Raw genomic sequence first — 20325 nt, 5'->3', positions numbered from 1 at the left:
TATGGCTCTGGTGAGAAGATTATACACACTAATCATGTGCATGAATGTCATAATAATTTAGACCTTTGATCTGAGTTATTACTTTTTTCTTTTTTTACAAAGTGGAACAATCATGCAACATGCAGCTGTTAAAAGCAAGAACTGGATGTGCGAGTTTGAACATTTTCTCGAAACCCCAGAGGTTATTTTAATAATTTATTTTTATACATACAAGCACGAAAAATGTTGTTAACACAAATATGGTGATCAAAGTTGGTTTCTTTCTGCCCTTTGACACATATCAGACCATGGAGAAAATTATTATTTGTTTCAAAGATAAATGTAATGAATATCTACAATATCCTGGCCTTACATGAAAATGTGATCAACAGATGTGAAATCATGAAATTACTGCAATTAATTAAACCTGACTTTCATTTCAGGAGCAACACCTAAGCCCCATTACTGCCACACCTACAGGATTAAATAAACATACCTAATTAGAAACTGTCTAACACCATTAAGGAGGCAAAGAATCTTAAAAAGTAACACGTTATGTCATGATCTAAAGAAATTCAAGAACAGATGCTTTGGGCTTATATAGTAAAATCTATATAAGAATCGTCCAGTGCACCAGAGATTAATCCAGGAGCTTATAACAGAAACATGAAAAACATCTTAAACATTACATAAGATAAAGTCAATCTTTATTACTCAGTTATAAGAAATAAATTCATACATGTGAGACCTTCTGGGCTAAAACTTATTGATTATGAGCTCAAGTGCACATGTGTCATGTATAAAGACATTAACACATTTTTTTAAGTAAACCAATAAGTTCAAACACAAAATAAAGTTTTTGGGTGACCTTTCTCACAGCACTTTACATCCAATTATCACAATCTTTTCATGCTTCTTGCTTAGAGTTATATAAAATCTTTTTTTTTCTGTTTTGACATAGATGGCTTCCTTCACCCTTCTTTAATTTCATCTGTTCTTGCTGTCCAGGTTCTGAATATTATGGTCCCCTTGAGGTACAGGGGAACTGCTGAATCTTAGCTACTGACTCTCCTGCGTTGTGTTTATGCAGTTCTTGTTTGGTTTCTTCATCCCATTCGTCACATATTTTCTCCCAATCCCTAAAAACAGCAATTATCAAACTGCTGATAAAAAAAGGGCTACTTAGACAAGTAGCTACTGCAAAACTACAGGCCCATCCCAAACCTTTCAAGATTATAGAAAATGCTTTATTTCAGCAGTTAAACACCTTTCTAACAATCACCAGCTGCTTTAATTTCTTCCAGTCAGGCTGCTATGTTCAACACAATACAAAGACTTCACCTTGTCAAGGTGTTCAATAATATTGTATAAACTGTGGAGGAAAGGATGTACTGGTGTTATTGGACCTTTGTGTAGTATTTAACACTGTAGATCAACATGCGTCTGCTTCTCTGATACAGCACAGGACTGGTTTAAATATCCTATATCTTTATGCTCCTCCTAGCTTAGATTATAATAAACAACATCATAAATCACCATAAGTATGCATATGATACCTAGTTTTAAGTCTCAGTGTCACCAGGTGACTACTAACCCATCAAAAGACTGGGCAAATGCATAGAAGAAATAAATGCATGGCTGTGCTAACATTTTCTTTGAGCAGATCAAAAAAAATAATAATAATGTGATATTTTTTTACCAAAGGAAGAGCATTTTAAAGTTAGCACACAGCTTCAGATAACACATCAATCAGGCTCATATATACAGGTGTAGTGATGGACTCAGATCTGAACCTTCCAAGGCACATAAAGACAGCAAATAATAGACCCGCACATAAAAGGGCGACAGGTTTTCCATGATGAGGTTAGAAGGAAGAGTGAAAATCATCTCACTTTTCGTTTAGGCATGGAAAAGCTGAAACCGAAATATTTACCAGTTATCCAAACAGGAAAAACAGTGTTCGGTGTTATCATCGGTCTTAGCTACTTATTACATTCAGATAATGTGGTTAAAGTATAGTTCCAAAAAAATCCCCTCCTCCTCAAGGAAAAACATTTGAAGATTACCAAGGTTTAAAAGCAAAGTTTATAGCTTAAATGAACAACTAAAATAATACTATACATAAATTAGCCTTATCTGCATGAATCTTGATGATTCTATTAATTATCTTAAGATAAGTTCATTACTATATTTTTGGATTATTATTGATACTCTTAGCTTTTTTTTCCCTCTTACGTTGTCAGTGCAATGGAAGTTAGTGTGTTTCACTATCATGTTTGTTCATGTATAGCCCTTTGAATTTTCTTGCTACTGAACTGTGCTGTATAACAAAAAATTGCCTTGCCTTGCCTTACCTTACCTTGCTTTGCCTTGTATTGCATTTGATGTAGAAGTCTAAGCAGTCCTCGTTGTACAGGATCGAATACATAAAAACCCTCATCTTTGGTTTAGTTGTTCTGTATTTGGGATAAACCAGGTTCGGTTTAAGAATGTTGTTAAGTTTGACATTTTTCTGGTGTGTTGTGCTTTGAGAAAATCCTCTTGAGTTTCCCAGAAACCTCTGACACATATGCAATGGTAATGTTTTTGCATCTCTGTTTTTTTCCATTGGGTTGGACGCAGTGTTATTATATCGGCTTGTTTGTTGGCTGACTTAACAAACTCCCAGTTCGGGTAACCACATGCTTGAAGTGATTTCCGGACATGTTTTTGTTCTTTTTGTTTCTCCACTGTAATGGTTTCTCTTCTGTAACTCTAAGTTATGATACCAGACATTTTGTGTTCCAGTGGGTGATGTGAATCAAAATGCAGATATTGATCTTTGTATGTAGGCTACCGGTAAACCTCAATATTAAGCCTCCTATCTTCCTCGATGAGCACATCACAGTCCAGAAAGGCTAACATGTTGTTCTCAGAATCCTCTCAGGTAGACCTTCTCCCCACTGGGTTGAGATGATTTGTAAATGTCTCAACTTTTAGGATTTAGATTTTGACCCACTATCTAAACCAGTGACTTGTTGGCGTTCAATTCAAATAATTGAGTCATCTGCTTTCTATCTCCTCTATGTAAAGATTGGCCATCATGGGTGAGACTGAGGAGCCCATGGCACACCTAAGTTTCTGTCTGTGAAGGTTTTTTCTGTACTTGAATATGTGGATGAGAGACAGAGGTCCAACAGGTCACAATTCTGGTTTGATGTTAAAGTAGTTCTTTCTTTTTTCGGATTCATCATGTTCCAGTTCAGCCCTGATGTTGTCTGCGGCCTCGGAAGTAATGAATTAAGGTGAAGGGAGAGTAACATTGGTTTCACCTTGTGCCAAATTCAAGTGTCAAACTTTGGATATAAAATCTGTGAAGCTTTATATGTATGGTGTGGAGAAGTGTTTTTAACCAGCAGAGCTAAAATTGTTGCATAATGCTGCGGCAGACTGGGGAGCACTGCAAGGTGTACCCCCACCTTTCATCCATAGAGTGCTGGAGACAGACTTGATACATCAGCTGGATTCCCTGAAAAACAAAGTTTTCTTCTTCTTTTTTTTTTACCAGGCTGACAGTATGATCTGATTGAACTGTCTCTCTAACATGCCTCCAGATGACATATGTAACTAAACTAAATTTAATAGATCTGAATTGTTACCCTTTCTTTGTGTATTTTTTATACCCTTATATAGTTCCTTCCAATTTAATTGTATTTCTGGGTTGGCATTATTTTCTCTTTTAACTTGACAGGGCAGTTTTCCCCCTTCTGGTTAGTGATTTGGACCTGCTTTAGCTGGTGGATTCCCTTAGCCAATATAAAATTGATTTGTTTGTCTGCAATCATTAGACTTCTAAGAGAGAAAAAAAAGTCCAAGGACCTCAGTGAGGATCTATGATTGAAGTGTCATTCTAGAATCATAACATTAATCTATTGTTTGCAATTTTATATTATTTACATGTTTCATCCTTGTGGAACAAGACCCAAATGGTTAATTTATTTTTATTTCAGTAAGTTGACACATTAATAACTTCCTACAAATACACTAAGGGACTTTGCATGATAGGCAGTTACAGAAATACTTAGAAAATATAATCGGTCAAATTTAAATAACCAAACATTAGCAAGAATGTCCAGGAACAACCAAGGATCAAGGTTGACACCTACCATGAAATGAAAATCGCTGTGTGCCAGTATCACTGTCCATGGTGGACGCAGCTTAACATCAGCATAGACTGAGACCAAGAAGCAAATGCTCCAAAACCAGACCTTCTACTTAGACTGAAATCTCCAGCTTCCCTATAAATGGCATTTAAAAGCAAATGATGACCAGAAATATGTTTGGAAGACTAAATAGTCAACTATTTAGCATGGTGGTGGCAGCATCATGCCATGGGGTTTTTTAGCTGCTAGTGGTAACATCTTTAACAGGCCTGCGTTCAAATGTTCCACCTCCGTTCTAAGCATTTAGATGGTTAAAACTTGGACGCAGTTGATGGATCCAACAAGACAATGAAACCAAACCCATGAGAGCTGGTTCAATCATTAGAGAAGACCAAAATGAAAATAAATGACTTACATTCAACCTTGAAGATAGTCTTTAGTTTCTGCTGTTATCAGACACACTGATTATCAGAAGATTACATGTTTCACAAACAGACTTCATGTCTCTGTCAGATGTTGGAACAAACATAGATACTTGCTCGAAAAAGCTTGTGCTTCTGTGGGCAGCAGCTAACTGACCACAATATTGGAGGCTGGTATTTTGAGGCGAAATGGTCATCTGGATGTTAATATATGGATGTTTATTTCTAATAAATAGAAATAAATAATATTTGTCTAAATCTGTTTATGTTAGTGTTAGTGTTTTATCTAAAGTTCAGGAAGAGGAAGAATGAGAACCACTGTTTAGTTTTATTCCGGCAATGGTCAGTCACTAACTAACCAACTAACTAACTGACTAACTAACTAACTAACTAATGTTGTGGGAAAATTTATATCTTTCTCTGTCTTATATATTAATATTCATATTTACTCACTATAAAAGTTTTCACTTAGTCTGTTTCTCTCTCAAGGCCACACCATTCCCTGCAGAATGTTGTTTGTAGACCAGACATAGCTTCTTCCCATAACAATCCAGATTCTTTCTCAAGGTTTATTCATAACATGTTACTGTTAAGCAAAGTGTGTGTAATTTGTTATGACTCTGACTGCTTTCCATTGTTGTAACTAGGGGGGAACGAACCCTGCCCAGATCAGAACAGAGCAGAATGCTGTGCCATGATGACTGTTCTCTCTTTGCAAAGATGATTAATAAATGTGCCGACTGAGTGAAATCCATCGATCTCCGTTTATTTAACTAGGATGAATAGTTGAATACTTTTTTCCCACGACAATTTGGCGTTGTCAAGGCAGGATCTCTTTGACTGATTTTTTCTGAGGACAGCGATTGTCAGAAGTGTCAGGTACCACCTGGAGGAAGCAGTCTTCCAGCCTCAATACCCCGGTTAGAAGGTTAAGGGAGTGAGGACTTCTGGCATCGAGGTCCCTGGAGGTCAGCAGGAGGATCAAAACGAACCATTTTTTTGAGACGGTGAGATGATCTTTTGTCGGCACAGTTTAAATTAAATTTCAAAAACTAAATCACAAAACAACAGGTTGTTTACAGATTTAAAGATAATTAGAAATCAAATACTGGAAAATTTGTTCAAACAAAGTCCTCTTCTTCTCCATTAAAATTATAATCTAGCAAGAAACTAATTAATAGGTTAATCATTTTAATGTACTAAAATTTGTATAATACTAAAGATTATACATATGAAATAACAGATAATTTTCCTTTTTGGGGAGCAGAAAGGCAATTCAGGTTTTTGTTCCACCTGTGAACCAAAAGACCTCGCATAGGAACGTGAGGCTCTCTCTAAGGGTGAGAGGAAGGTTGTAAGTGCCACCAGAAAGCATTTAATTTTACTGAGACGTCGGTAATCTAGAGTGGGATCCCCCCTAGTTATCCAGGTCGGCACCAGAGGAATGGTGTGCAAATTGGAAACCGGTAAATTACCTGTAGATAATGGGAAAGGTTTTGCAGTTCTACAGTATGGTAGTAGAACAAAAGGCAAGGTTCTGTGGAATTGTCAACTGCCCAAGGAGAAATTTTTGGTCAATTGCAGAGAAAGTAGGGTTCTTTTAATGTTGCAATAGACAAAAATGTTGAAGATAAGATAAACAAATATCATAAGAAGTTAGAGGCTAAAAAGAAGGTAAGGTAAGAAATTTACAGATTTTGAAAAAGAAAAAAATAAATAAAAAAGAGAGAAAACTGTTTAAAATGATGGATGGTTAAAAGGAGAGTTCAAAGAAACTCTCAGCTTCAAAAAGAAATGGGTTAAAATAAGAAGTCAAAAAGAGTGTTTAAACCTTATACTAAACATATTTACACTGTATCACATATTAAACTTACACTATACTAAGTTATAATAATGAATTTTAATTTCAATGGTGCTTTTAAAGAAACAAAACTCTCTCAATTTTTACAGGAAGTTAATAACTCATAGCTAAAAATAAAAAACTATTATATTATTACAGAAAAAAGTAAGTAGGGCATAAAATAAGGTCAAATTAAAAGTTTAAAACCTGAAAGAACTTAAAATAGAATAAAATGGAGGAATTAACCTGAAATTAAATAAAGAAAACATACAAAATTAAATAGAGAAAAGTAAGGTTGATGATAAAAGCAAAATTTGAGAAAATTAGATGAGAAAAGTTTGTGACGAGAGGGAAACGTGACTTAAAGTGACTGAAGGATGAAGTGGGGCGACTGACGAGACAACATTCCTTTCCTGAAAAGGCTTCTTCTTTTATATGGTAAAGATGAACAACTTTATTTTTATTTTTTATTATTATTATTCATTTGAAATATTGAAACTTAAACTAATCATTGTTTTTTTTTACTCCCTGCCCTTCAAACATGGACTCCCTGATCGGAGCCGCTCAGAATTCAGACCTGGAGGAGATGCCCCCCCTCCCATCAGCCCGCCGGAGAAAGGCAGCCTGCTTCAAGCATCAATCTCCCCCCACCCCCCCAAGGCACACACACCGACACAGCAACCGGATGGAAATGATGGGTTAAAATCTGGGGAAAGCAACACAAAAGGATTTTCATCTGCTCTGAACCCCTGACCCTAATAGCTCACCTGAGCTGCAACCTGCTCCACAATGTGTGTGTGTGCAAAAACCATGAGGACAGAGACACTGGGGGGAAACAAGGAGGAGGTGCAGCAACATAAGGCGTTCCTTCTCTCCGGTGCTAAATTATTATTTAATTAGTGAATAATTTTTTTTGTTTGAGAAGTGGCTGACCTTTTTGACTGAGGTGGTGGAGCTCCAGGACTGAAACCGCCTGTTGGCAGAAATCAGTAAAGGGTAAAGTGATCGATTATATATTTTCTTTTTTACTTTTCTTTTATTTCATTTTCCATTTCCATAGACTTCCAACTATTCAAGAAAAGTTTGATAACTTTCTCTTATTAGATTCCTTTCTGCATCTTGCAATGAAGAAAATGCTTGCTGACAGACTTTCTGACTGACATGACTTTATCTATGGGAAAATGTCTAATGAGGGTGATAATGAACGGCCTGGTTGGCTTTCACTAAACCATGATTCTTTTAGTGTAATTTCTGATCAAATTAGAACCAACCTTAAATATCTAAACCAAAAATTATCTTTTTAAAAGAGAAAAACTCAGCAGCAACTGTCTTTTCCTATGTCGGCTTCAGGACTGGAAAACAAAACGTTTATTATCAGGCCTGTGGTTGTTTAAAAACAGGACGGGTCTCGTTTTGTTCATTTCCTGCTGTCACCATGTTCCATAATGTTATGGACGGACCTGGAGATGAAAACTGAGGCAAATCCAGAGAGAGAAAAGGGTCCAAACATGGTCTGACACAGTAGTTGTGAAATGCGCACAGGTTTTAGTCACAAACCAAATTCTCTATTTCCACAGCAGCCACTCGGAGAGATTAGCTTCATCTCTTCATGATTTTGTGGTATGTTGCTTTATCCCTGTGCCATGAATGTCTGAGGTTCTGACTAAGACAGAGAAAAGGTGATGGTTGCTCTGACTTATGAAAATGTAAACAAAACAGCAACTTATAGATGAAAAAGGATGAATAATATAATCCAATAGGATAAAATCTAAAGTTATGTGTCAGTTTAATCTGAATTAGATTTCTCTAAATGAAAAACTAAGAGAAATTGATTTTCCTTTCCTCCAAAAATATTATTATTTACTTATATCATTTAAAACATATAAACAATGAAATCAGAAATTTTCATCCCTTAAGTGTTTAAAATAAATAAACCTTACAGTTAATCAAATATATGGGATGTAGTTTGGGGAATTGCAACTAAAATATATAAAAGCTATGAGTTTATTAACTAAAATTATAGATTTGCAAAAATAAATAATTAATTCCTGAAAGATTTGAATCAAAGTGGCATATTTTCCTGAGAGAGTGAAATATTAATAACAATTTCTGGCTCATTTAAAACAAGTATGTTTTAAAATAAATAAAACCTAAAACCTGCTTAATGGATTTAAATCAAGGATGATAAAAAATGAAAAAAACATCCTAACTTTCAGAATTAGGACTGAAATAGCACCTGACATAAAGTTATAAATGGTTGGCTTACAGCAGAATAGTAACTGATTCGCTGTTTAGAGTTAAAGTACCTGCGTATAAATAGACTGAGAAGCGTCCATTTTACCGTTGACCCAGTTACAGGAGGTTCGGTAAAGATGGGCAGGCTAAGGGCCCCCCACCAGTGAGAGAAAAGGGCCTGACACACATGAAGGTTTGCATGCAACAATTACGTTTAATCATTTATGTTATGGCCATTTGTTTGTGTTTTGTTTGTCTTATCTGTTTGTCTTATATGTTGTCTGTAGTGTCTGTGGATCCACTCTAACTATTGTATGTTGTCCATTTGTGAAATGATAGTTTAGTTATTTTTTGTCTTGGTAAAATAGAAATGAGGGAATAATTAAGGTTAAACTGTAAAATAAGGACAGTTTCTAGTTTCTGTGGCTCATTCTTTTCCCTAACCTGTTTTCAAAACAAAGCAGGAGTTAAATGTGTTAAAGATAATGCACAGCTGTTTGAATTGGTAATAAAGGGGATTGACATAAGGTTCAAATATCACAACAAATAAAGTTTAATGAGACAGATTTTAAAAATTAAATCAAATGAACAGATTATGCTTGTTTAACAATAATTGGGCATTTCTTCAAATAATCAAGGACCTGTGTCATTATTTAAAAGCTAAATGCTAAAGTTTAATTTGTTAACCTTAATTCTTTAAGATTTAGATTAAACTTTAAGGGTAAATAAATCTATATGTGTGTAGCACAAATAGCTTGTATAAAAATAAATTAGGCTGATTGAATTTGCTTTTACATTATTTACAATTCTTTAAGAAGTAAATCTATCTTAAGCTGATCTGGAATAAATATGCAAATTTATTTAACATAATTATTGGTTAATAATTATACGGTGTTCAAATGACTCAATTGGAAATAATGATGATAATAGCATTATTTAATAATAATAATAACGATAACATTAATAATAATGATTATAATGATAGAGGATATAAATAACAGGATTTAATTCCTACATTAAGATGAATGGTGGAGACTTTAAAATGATCTATTCTCAATGGATCCATAGCTCAGATATATCTGGAGGTTAAATTGACTGAAAATTTATGGGTTTTCTTCAACAGAACATATTTTATTTGTTCTGATGAAGAAAAGGGTGGAAAGAAGATAAAACAAGAGAAAAACAGCAAAGCTAAACTAATAAGGATCCATATAGATGCTGTTTATTTTTCCATCTGGAACAGTCCATGTGGAATTTGGGTTGATAATTGAGAGCAGAATAAATAAACAACCTAAAGAAACGACTGCTAGACTTCTGGATGAAGTTTGAACACCTCAGCCTGACTGTCTGATGTGCGTTTGGGAAAAACCAGCTTTGTTGATGTTGGTTGATGGTTCAGCTTCTTGCACCCCTGGTTTGGTGTTTCTTCACCTCATGAAACTCTTGTTTCTGGTTCTTTGATTTTGCTTCGCCTTGGAAACATCGTTCTTGAAATCGGATGGAAAGCCTATATTCTTCTTCCACACACATCATGTCTGGTGGAAGCAACAGAGAAGGCTGTGCTTGTTTACATTGCTGCAGCCCACTGACACACACAGTCCTCTGCTGAGGAGAAGTTTGTTTGGATTTCTGCAGGTGCAGAAGTGATAAGGGTACCGAACACTAAGGAAGTACATTTACTGGGTAAGTTTGAAATTATGGAATAATTCAATGATTTGTGACAAAGTTTAAAGTTCAAATTTTAATCTAAAGTTCTTTAAGCTACATGAAATTATTTTGATCTACTATTGTTTGTGAAAGGGTAAGATAACATCTGATCTGTCTTTCCCTCAGCTCCTTTAATTCAGCATGTTGGTAACTTTGACTCCCAGTTTTCCTCCCCATGAGCTCATGACGGGTCGACCCGTTCCTGGACCACAGAACGGGCCTGACCACTGACCTCTGGCCAGACTGGGACTGACAGGTGACACATTAAAATGACCTACAAGACCTTTTTTTCCCCTTAGTCAGAGAAGGCTTTACAGAGGGACCAAGGTGCCTGGAGACCCTAATGCAGGACCATCACAGCCATCCTTCCATCCTTCAGCAGGAGGAGGTGTGGCTGAGAGTCAATAAAAGAAAGTGATCAGAGCTCATCGGAGCTCATCTGGAAGGAACCAGGAAAAGCTTCAACAATCAGAATAAAGGGGCAGAATAATCCCCTCTGATTGGTTAATTAACACATCAGTAGTCCACCTGATGTGTTGAGGACCAGCTGCTCTGTAGACAACGTTCAAAATGTCGCCTGTATAAGGGACCAACATCAACAGAAAGATGAAGACGCCCACCTGAAGATGTCTGACATCAGCTTTGGCTTTTTGATTTTTAATCATACAACATGAATGAGAAGGGAAATGTGTTGTGATGTGTTGCATTTTAATCAAAGATTAACATTTTTAGTATCTAAGTGTTTGATATTACTTTTCTTGATAATAAAAAGAAAGTCCAAGTGTTAGATGACCACCTGATGGCTGATGGTCAGTATTGGCAGAGATTTCTGGATTAGAGAATGAACTCTGATGATCGGGTCATCTCAGCCACCATTGGGAAAGAGGAGCGCTGAGATTAAATCCTCCAACTTTTCAATGTGTGCTTTGACTGAGCCTGATTCTGAAGAGCTGAACTCGTCATCTGCGTGAAACAACTTTGTGTTATGATTTTAACATTTTGCATAGAGATTGATCTTTTTTTACTTTTAATGAAGCTCAGATTAATAATTTGACTTACAGTTTGTAGACATGAAGGGGTCTATTGTTTTGACTGATTTGAACTTTTCTCTTTCCAGGGAAACAAAAAGGGTAACTGATAATGATAAGAAAAAAATTTTACATTTTCAGCAAATAGATATTTTACCATAAAAGTATCATAATGGGAAAAAAACAGTAAATATTTTTGCCAACTAAGGTGTGATTCCAGGGCTCTATTTATTGGCAACATATTTTAGCTATCATAATCCTTTCCATGATTTTTCCATCTATTATAATCATTTAACATTGTCCACCGACTTAATGCAGTTGTGGATTTTTGATGCATTATTTTTTAATTATTATTTTTCTTCTTCTTATGATTTTTTTATATTTTTACTGTAGTGTCTTAGATTTTAGCTTTCTTTACATATATTCAAAATTTTCAGTTTTAGCTTTCTTTACATATACTCACAATTTTAGTTTCTTAAGTTTTTTATATTCATAAATTTTCCTTTTTTTATGATATCGATTACTCAAGGATAATATCCTTTTATAATCGAAAGGGTGGACTGTTGTGGGAAAATTTATATCTTTCTCTATTTATATATTAATATTCATATTTACTCACTATAGAAGTTTTCGCTCAGTCTGTTTCTCTCTCAAGGCCACACCATTCCCTGCAGAATGTTGTTTGTAGACCAGACATAGCTTCTTCCCATAACAATCCAGATTCTTTCTCAAGGTTTATTCATAACATGTTACTGTTAAGCAAAGTGTGTGTAATTTGTTATGACTCTGACTGCTTTTCCATTGTTGTAACTAGGGGGGAACGAACCCTGCCCAGATCAGAACAGAGCAGAATGCTGTGCCATGATGACTGTTCTCTCTTTGCAAAGATTTTAATAAATATGCCGACTGAGTGAAATCCATCTATCTCCGTTTATTTAACTAGGATGAATAGTTGAATACTTTTTTCCCACGACACTAACTAACTAACTAACTAACTAACTAACTAACTAACTAACTCACTCACTCACTCACTCACTCACTCACTCACTCACTCACTCACTCACTCACTCACTCACTCACTCACTCACTCACTCACTCACTCACTCACTCACTCACTCACTCACTCACTCACTCACTCACTCACTCATTCTTCGTCTAAAAAAGAATACCAAAACACCAGAAGTGAGTCCTAAAAATAAAATAATTTTCAGCAATAAACTCAAAATAAATTTGTAATTATTCATATCAGTTTAATAAAAATGTTTTATTTTCACTTTGCATAATTTTACAACAAGCATAATTGCTGTATTTTTAGTAATATAAACTTCCACATATGTTTCATTTGACCTTTTATTTTGAAGCCATATCTACAAAAAAAAAAAAAAAATCTAAAATATGTTATATTTTTGAACCCAGATTGTTTATAATATTTCAGCCTGGAATTATATAAATAAATGATGATTAACAAATTAATCAAAAATCAATGTTCATTCTAAAATTTCTCATCATAACTGGAATGACTCTGTGATATTAAAACATGAATTTCCCTGTTTTATTGCAACATACTGTCAGTTCAACCTTTAGCTGAAGTTTTTGACACCTGCTGTCTAGTTGCTCCCCCGACAGGCAGATTAAAGCCATTCAGAACAGGATGTATAAAATGCAGTTAGTGTAAAATTAACTGTGAATTCACACCTAGGAAACGCAGCTTATCATGAGCGGAGCGTGGTGGTAGTGATGGGGGGGTTATTCAAGCATCAAAACCACATTGCAGAGTACAGTGACTACATTGTATTAAGGCTCTGGCTATTATATTCTCAATAGCCTCTAGTCACTTTTTTAAAGTGTATATCCATATGATGCAGACAATACTTAGATTTAGAGGAATAGCCAGAGCATAAAGGTCTGAGCAGTGTAATGGTAATGTAGCCTCAGATTTATTAATCTGCTCAACAATAGCTCAACCAAACGGAAAGGTCTTGAGCATCCTTTGGTGTTTTATAAATGCGGTGATGGCAACAAATTACAGCCCTTAGCTTGTGGGTGAGACAGTCATGACATTGCATGTATGCTGTTAAGTCTGCAAATATAAGCATGACCTGGTAAAGATTCTTAGTCATCCAGGTCATAGTCATACCAAAAAAAAAAGAAAATTAAAAAAAATCCATTGGACTTTGTTTTCAAGTTTCAAGCGAAACACCTTCAAACTTGAAAACAAAGTCCAGTGGATTGTTTTTAATTTTCTTTTGTTGGAATCAGCATGACCTGTTTCTTAAATCATGATCAAGTACAACTTGCCAAAATGCAACACATTCTTTAAACACTTGTTCCATTACTGATCTGTGGTCCGCGCTTGCTTGTTAACTCTGCCTCCTACAGCCGAGTAATGTCAAGGTATGACAATAATATGCTTTGCATGGCTTTGCTAGTTTGCTCCGAAGGATGGAAACATATCACTAAAAATACTGGTAATAATTGTTTTTTCTACTTCTAAATATACGGCCGTTAAGCAAGTATGTGGCGACAGTAGAAAGGAAGTACATTTTTAATGGGAAAAAATGCAGAAGAATGACAAAATAAGCCATTATGTGGATTTTAGAATCAGTTCTTTGTTTTTTCATTAATTCCTCTTAATTTATTTGAAAAACAGTGCCATTCAAATAGAAGCTAAACAATTTCTGATTCTTGGCTCCCTTTGCTGTAAGATTTCTCTGGTTGGGAAAAAAAAAAAAAAAAAACATCAAATGGTCTCAGTATTGTTGGCCAGTTATTCCTTCACTGACGGACGGACTGGTGATCTGCAGGTCAAATTACTGAAAATGTTAATACTTTACATATATCTTTCTACTTATTTAAATGCTTTAAACTGTAAACAACAATCAGCATGATGCTGACCCTCTTCACTGGCTTTCAATGAGTTAATTTCTTGCGAGAGGAGTGAAAATTCCTAAAGCAGCACCAAGTCATTTTTGAGATGTTCTCCCCCTACAGGCCGTTTTGAAAGTAGAACACTGGTAAATACTGGCTGCCCTCTGTTTGGCCCGCATCCCACAGCTATAGCGCACTCTAGAGGCTGATTTAAGGCTGATTTATTCTCAGAAACCAGGTCGTCTGCATGTGTGTCGCAGTGAACGTATATGTGCCCCCGCCCCTTCCGCAGAAACTCTGGCGATCCTTTCCAAAATTTTAGGTGACCGCAGACAGGAGGCCTCTGATTGGTCAAATCTACATCCATTCTACAATATGCGTATTTCCGGTTTGGTACCTTACTGACTTGTTTTGTTTGTGTGACTGCTATTGTGGAAAACGACTCGTGGAGTTGGAGCAGCTAGAAGAATGAGGTGTGCAAGATTGCTGGGATCCTTTTTCCAGCTGGTTCCCTGCTCTTTTTTGCCCTGATGTCCGTGTGTTGTTGCACAAACTCGCCCCCACTTCCTCATCGCCTTGGCTGTATCTAGACCCACAGCGAGTTCCTGATTGTCCATCCTGCGTTGTTGCGTGGAATAACATGGAGCAGACCATGCTTCATTATTGGGCATAAATCAAAAGTATCTGCGACAAGCTTACTGCGACACACTGCTGCTGGGAGTATAATCAGCCTTTCACTATCAGAGCAGCTGCTAAACACAATCACTACAACATATCTAAAGAGTAGGGTAGTATTGTAAAACATTTACTGCAATATACAAATAATGTTAACTAGTGGACAGCAGCTTATTTCCTACATGTTATGGTTATACTGATCGGTGAAGTATAAGTCTACCTTTTGGGTAAACGGTTTTTAATTGCTCTCATAAGGTGATTCATCCTCTCCATGTTTTATAGTAGCGCTCTAAAAACCAATCAGTCTAAAGTCCCAACAGTTACGCTAACAGAGCTTAGCATGTTTGGTACTTGTTTTCTGTCTTGTATGTCTTGTTTCTGTGTGAAAGCTTGCCAAGGAGTAAATACCATTTTACTAAAATTGACTCTTGCTCGAGCCCAGTCAAGATGTTATTTCCATTCCTCTTAGCAGCAAAGGTTTTATTTACCTTTTTATTCCGGCTCCTCCGTGTCATAAACCTTTAAAATCCAAAAGAGTTTTCGATGATGACCTGATGTAGCACAGTGAGAGACGTGTGGCTGTTGATACCTCTGGATTTACATTAGGCTTATTCAAAGCTAGGCCTTTTTTCCTCAGGAAAAGACTTAAGACTGCTACTGGGTCGGTGGCATTAAATGTGAAATTGTGGTTTTTCTGATCAGAGACAGAAGGAGAAATGAAAGACATCTCTTAAACCCTTAGATTACTATAACAGGGAGTAAGATGATGATATATTAAGGTAAAAGTGTTACCCAGTGCTGCTCTGATCAAGGTGAAGGGACTTTTACATCCTTAATGTATATCCATACAGAAACATTATGTTATTGGCTACAAATCAAGCAAGAAAAAAAAATTGACTTTTTAGAAAAATGTGGAGAAGACAGATCCTGAAATCTTCTAAATAGATGGTAGGCCACCAAGGGTAATTCAGTTCAATTCAGTTTATTTATTTATATAGCGCCAATTCACAACATAGGTCATCTAAAGGCACGTTAAAGAGACAATTTAACCAGATCATAAAGTCAAACTGATTCAAAGTTTTCTATCTAATTACTAAAGAAGTTTTCCAGAGTGCTCTATCCAAGCATATCCATAGACAGGTTGTGTGAAATGAAAAGGTGGAGAAAGAAAGCATTACCAGCAGCAAGTTTAAAGTTGTTTCCTAATCATGGATGGAGTCAGAACTTCAAGTCTTTCCATAGATGTATGCTGAGTTATGGGCTACAGCTATTTTAATTCTGTTGTTCAGAAAGTCCTGAACCAGGAACAACAGAAGCATCTAACATGAACTCAACTTAAAAAATAAAATGACTTTGTCAGTGCTTCCAACTGCCTATTGTCAGGAAAAAAAATAATTCTGTATTTTATTAGAGAGTTTGGAGGAAGAGTGAAGAGGCTCAGAATCTGCTTGAAGTCCTCTACAGTAAAAGATGATTTAGCCATTAACTAGGAGATTATAAAGTACTTAATGCTTCCTTTCTGGAAATAAGGGTCATGGAAATGCAGGACATTGAATAAACATGTTGCAGATGAGCTAAAAGCCACTACTAAAGCAGCCGGGGCTTGTTTGACACCTTAGCAGTTCCACAGTTTGATTGTTGCCATTCCATTCTGCATCGTCAAGGTGATATATATATATATATATATATATATATATATATATATATATATATATATATATATATATATATATATATATATATATATATAAACTATGTAAATATTGTACAAATGCTATACAGTATACTTTTGTACTTATATCATGTTTTGATTTGAGAATTTGGCAATACTTTTTGTTAAATTCTTCAGCTATATTGTGTCATTATGAAATTAAGCATAATTTTTTTTTCTACCTGTAATGAATTCATATATGAGTTTCAGTTTTTTTACACTTTCTTATTGCTATAAAATGTTTTCATGATTTTAAAATGTGCAGAGATGCACCTGTATTTGACAGAAACCCAAACTGGAACAATTGCTAGACGGAAATAAAAGCAGGTGACTGGGGGAAGATAGGGTGAAAATCCAGCCCTGTTCCAGACTTAAACCTGCAGACAGGTTCCAGTCTTCCCAAAATGCCTTGTTGAGCTTTAAAGGCAGAATAATTATAAAAGAGCTGCAGAGGAAAGTTGCAGAGGCAAACCACAAAACCAGATCAACTGAACGGCAACGGAGCATTCCACATTTAGACGAGACGTCTGTCTTGTAGCTCTTGGGCATCTTTCTGAGACAAATTACTTTCTGTAGTCAATAGCCTGTAATTAAAATATACCCACTTGATGGAGAGAGAGCAGTGTCTTTCTATTTAGTTATGGGTTGGAAAGATTAATTCTGGGGTGTATAACCCTTGTAATTTTCCAAGAGCTGTTTATTGTTTTCACAGTTGGAACAAAAAAAAAAAAGTGCAGATGATTAAAAGTCTCAGCTCAAGGTCGGCTTTGATTTGTTTACACTTAACACATGTGTGTTTCAGCGCTTTATCAGGCCGCCTTTATGCTTTGGAAACATAGATGCACATTAACAATTTGCATTTGGAAAGCTCTCAAACGTCTAATAAAGCTGACTGTGTTTGAAAGCTAAAGGTCAGGGTTTGTTGGGTTTAAATAAAAAGAGTTGGTGCAGTTAGCCTGAAGGCAACAAATGAAAAATAAAGTCTGAAAAGAGCCTTAAAAAGAGAGGAGGGAGGGGGGGTCAACATTAGATGCCCTCTGCTTCTACAGTACTCTGCAAAAATGAGGCTCACCGGCCCCCTGGTGGTGACAGTTGGACTCACACCCAAATGAATGGTTGCATTAATCAGAGGCTGCATTCAAAATCACCAGCTGTTGTCATCCGCGATGAAAACATCCCCAACTTAGCATGAATTTATAATTACGCAGAAAGCAAATCTGAATCTCTTTACTGGAACTTTTCAATTCCCATTTAGAGTCTCCCAGGAGAAAGAGCTGGTGTGAATCATTCACAGAGATTCAGTGTGTGTGAGGGAGATAAGATTCTTTCTTTTTTTCTTGTTTTCTTCCCTTTTAATGCAGATCTCACATACTTCATAGTGAAACTTTTTGTGGAGTCCCAAAACCACAACAAATGAACTTTTCGGAGAACTATTTGCACACATCAGTTACTATAAGGACTCCAGAGTCCCTGCATCTCCTCTGATAAATAATCTCAGCATAAGAATAAAAAAAGTAAATTCATTTCAACAATGTCCAGACTAAACCATCTAAGTTTATTATAAACCTCCCCACTCCTCCCATTCTAAATTTAACACTGAGTGTAAATGAAGTGTAAATGTAAAAACGGATCAGTGAGTTGTTTGTGCTAGAAAACACGCACGTATTGGAAGTAAACAGCTGCGTTACCTGTGGGCTCCTGCACACCTGCTACTGCAGAGCAGTTGGCCTGTGCACAGATGCAAACTGTCAATCATTTTTTTTTCCACGCAAAAAAAAAAAAAAAAAAAAAAAAATCCACGCACACACACTGGAATATGCATAAAAGTTCTAATGCGTGGCACAAATTAGAAAACAAATACAGTGAATGCGCAGACTTATTAATATGGGATAAACACAGAGAGCAGAGGAAGCCCAGCCAACGCACAATTATTCCATTCATGCACAAATAATTTACCTTTAAAAAGTCTTTAAACCACATCAAAAATATTATGGTGCATAAAATCTGAATAAAAATCAGGGGGAAAAAATTTGAGTTTAATAAATCTAAAATGCTCTAAAAAAGGACAATTTCATTTATAAGAACCCGAAAGTATTAAAAATCCCCACCATTTGCAGAAGGTGAACCAAATAAAGTCTTTGAATTTGTTTTATTTTTCCGAAATCGGCCCATTCACAGTTATAGTATAAATTACAATTATTTACCTAATCTGTTCTCTGCGTCTTCTGGTTAATAATAGTCTTTTAAAATAAAATTAAAATAAATAAACTTAGATATGTGCGTAATAAACATTGGATTTTTCTGCTCCTATCTAATTAATAAGGAATTCCTATTAGATTATCTTTTTTTTTTTTTTTTTCGCATGGCCCTGTGTGTTTGAGGAAAATAGACAACAGCTGATAAACTCAGCAACGACGCATTAGAAATGTTTCCTGCAGAATGAACCGAATAATAATCAGGATATTTTCCTATTAAATGCTTTGTTCAATTAGCGAAATTAATGAGATTAAAACGGGCAACAAGTATTTGAGATAGCATTTTTATTTATCACTGAAAAGTCATTTTTACGCACTTTTATACTATTTCCTGCAGCACTCCTTCAGCCGGTGATGACTGAGGGTTTCGCTCAGGTGTGCGCAAAAAGGAAAAGAAAGCGCAGCGCAGCGAACTGCGCGCACTCCGCTGTTTATCAGCCTTTTGTTTTTATTCACTTCTTTTTCGTTGTTTTTTCAACCTTCCACCCCTCCTTGACATGCGAAGGTGTAGCGTGTAAATGTGAGAGTGAACGTGAGTGAATGAGTGAGTGAGTGCGCTCTCCTGGCGCGCTCCGCTCTCTCTCCCCTCCGCGCGTCCCCGGATACCAAACTGGGGCAATGAGACGAGCCGCGCCGCAGCTGGCAAATCATCGATTTGAGCATCATGCAAACGGGGAGGGGCGCTTCTTTTACCTGCCACCCCTTCATCTCAAAGCAGCCCTCCTTCCTCACATGCCGCCACTCTTCTCTCCTCTCCTCCACTTCACCCACGCTGCCCGCAGCGCACGGTTGTTTGCGTTTCCAGCGCTCCGTGTGCGCTCCTTCAACTTCAACCTCTCCCCGCCTGTGCGGTCTCCACAAGACCACCCCCTCCTCCACCTTCACCTCCTCCTCTTCCTCTTTCTCCTCCTCATCCGTCGGACTTTTGACTTTTCAGAGCAGCTTTTCCTCCCACAGAGCAGTCGCCTATTTTTGGATCTCTCGCAGTGGAGCGCTGAAACGGAGAGGCTGTTCAACTTTTGATGGAAAACAGGAGGTCGAGCGGCTGCTGACTTTAAAGGTACGGTCCCTCATAGCCGCACATGGCCATCCTCAGCCGGTCCGGGGTCATTTAAAGTTTAACTAAAATCAAATAATCATATAATAACAAGCGTTATCAACGTCTGCACCCTTAAGGACATTATATAATCACAATTTTCATCCAAAATCTATAATATTTTTAATAAAAAAGTCACCAAGAACGTTTATTTTTGATAATATCATTTATATATGCTGGTAAAAGTCTGAGGCTATTTAAAAGAGGACAAGAGGAGGAGTAAAAAGTGAAATAAAAACTAATTAAGATGATATTTTCTTATATCAGTCGTAGAGTTGTTGAATGCAGGAAACCTGTTAAAGTTGGACAAAGTTGCTCCGCTTGTGCAAATGTTGCACACCTGTCACCTCCAGCTCCCTTCTTGCTT

The 20325-nt window shown here is 36.4% G+C and overlaps 1 protein-coding gene across 5 annotated transcripts in view; it reads left to right on the top strand.

Annotated features, from left to right (window-relative positions):
- Positions 1–19578: 19578 nt before the first annotated feature.
- The window catches only part of LOC119790060 (DNA-binding protein SATB1), an 80188-nt gene continuing 79441 nt past the window's right edge, over positions 19579–20325 (top strand). For 3 of the 5 annotated variants that reach the window (XM_038295384.1, XM_038295378.1, XM_038295380.1), the window contains exon 1: positions 19579–19922. The gene's annotated coding sequence lies outside the window, so the exon portion shown is untranslated. The remainder of the gene's footprint in view (positions 19923–20325) is intronic. The other 2 variants (XM_038295382.1, XM_038295383.1) reach the window with 1 other exon arrangement.

Source organism: Cyprinodon tularosa, unplaced genomic scaffold (genome assembly GCF_016077235.1).
Source record: "Cyprinodon tularosa strain WSP-4 unplaced genomic scaffold, ASM1607723v1 ctg354, whole genome shotgun sequence".
NCBI lineage: Eukaryota > Metazoa > Chordata > Actinopteri > Cyprinodontiformes > Cyprinodontidae > Cyprinodon > Cyprinodon tularosa.
This window is presented reverse-complemented; position numbering and strand designations above follow the sequence as displayed.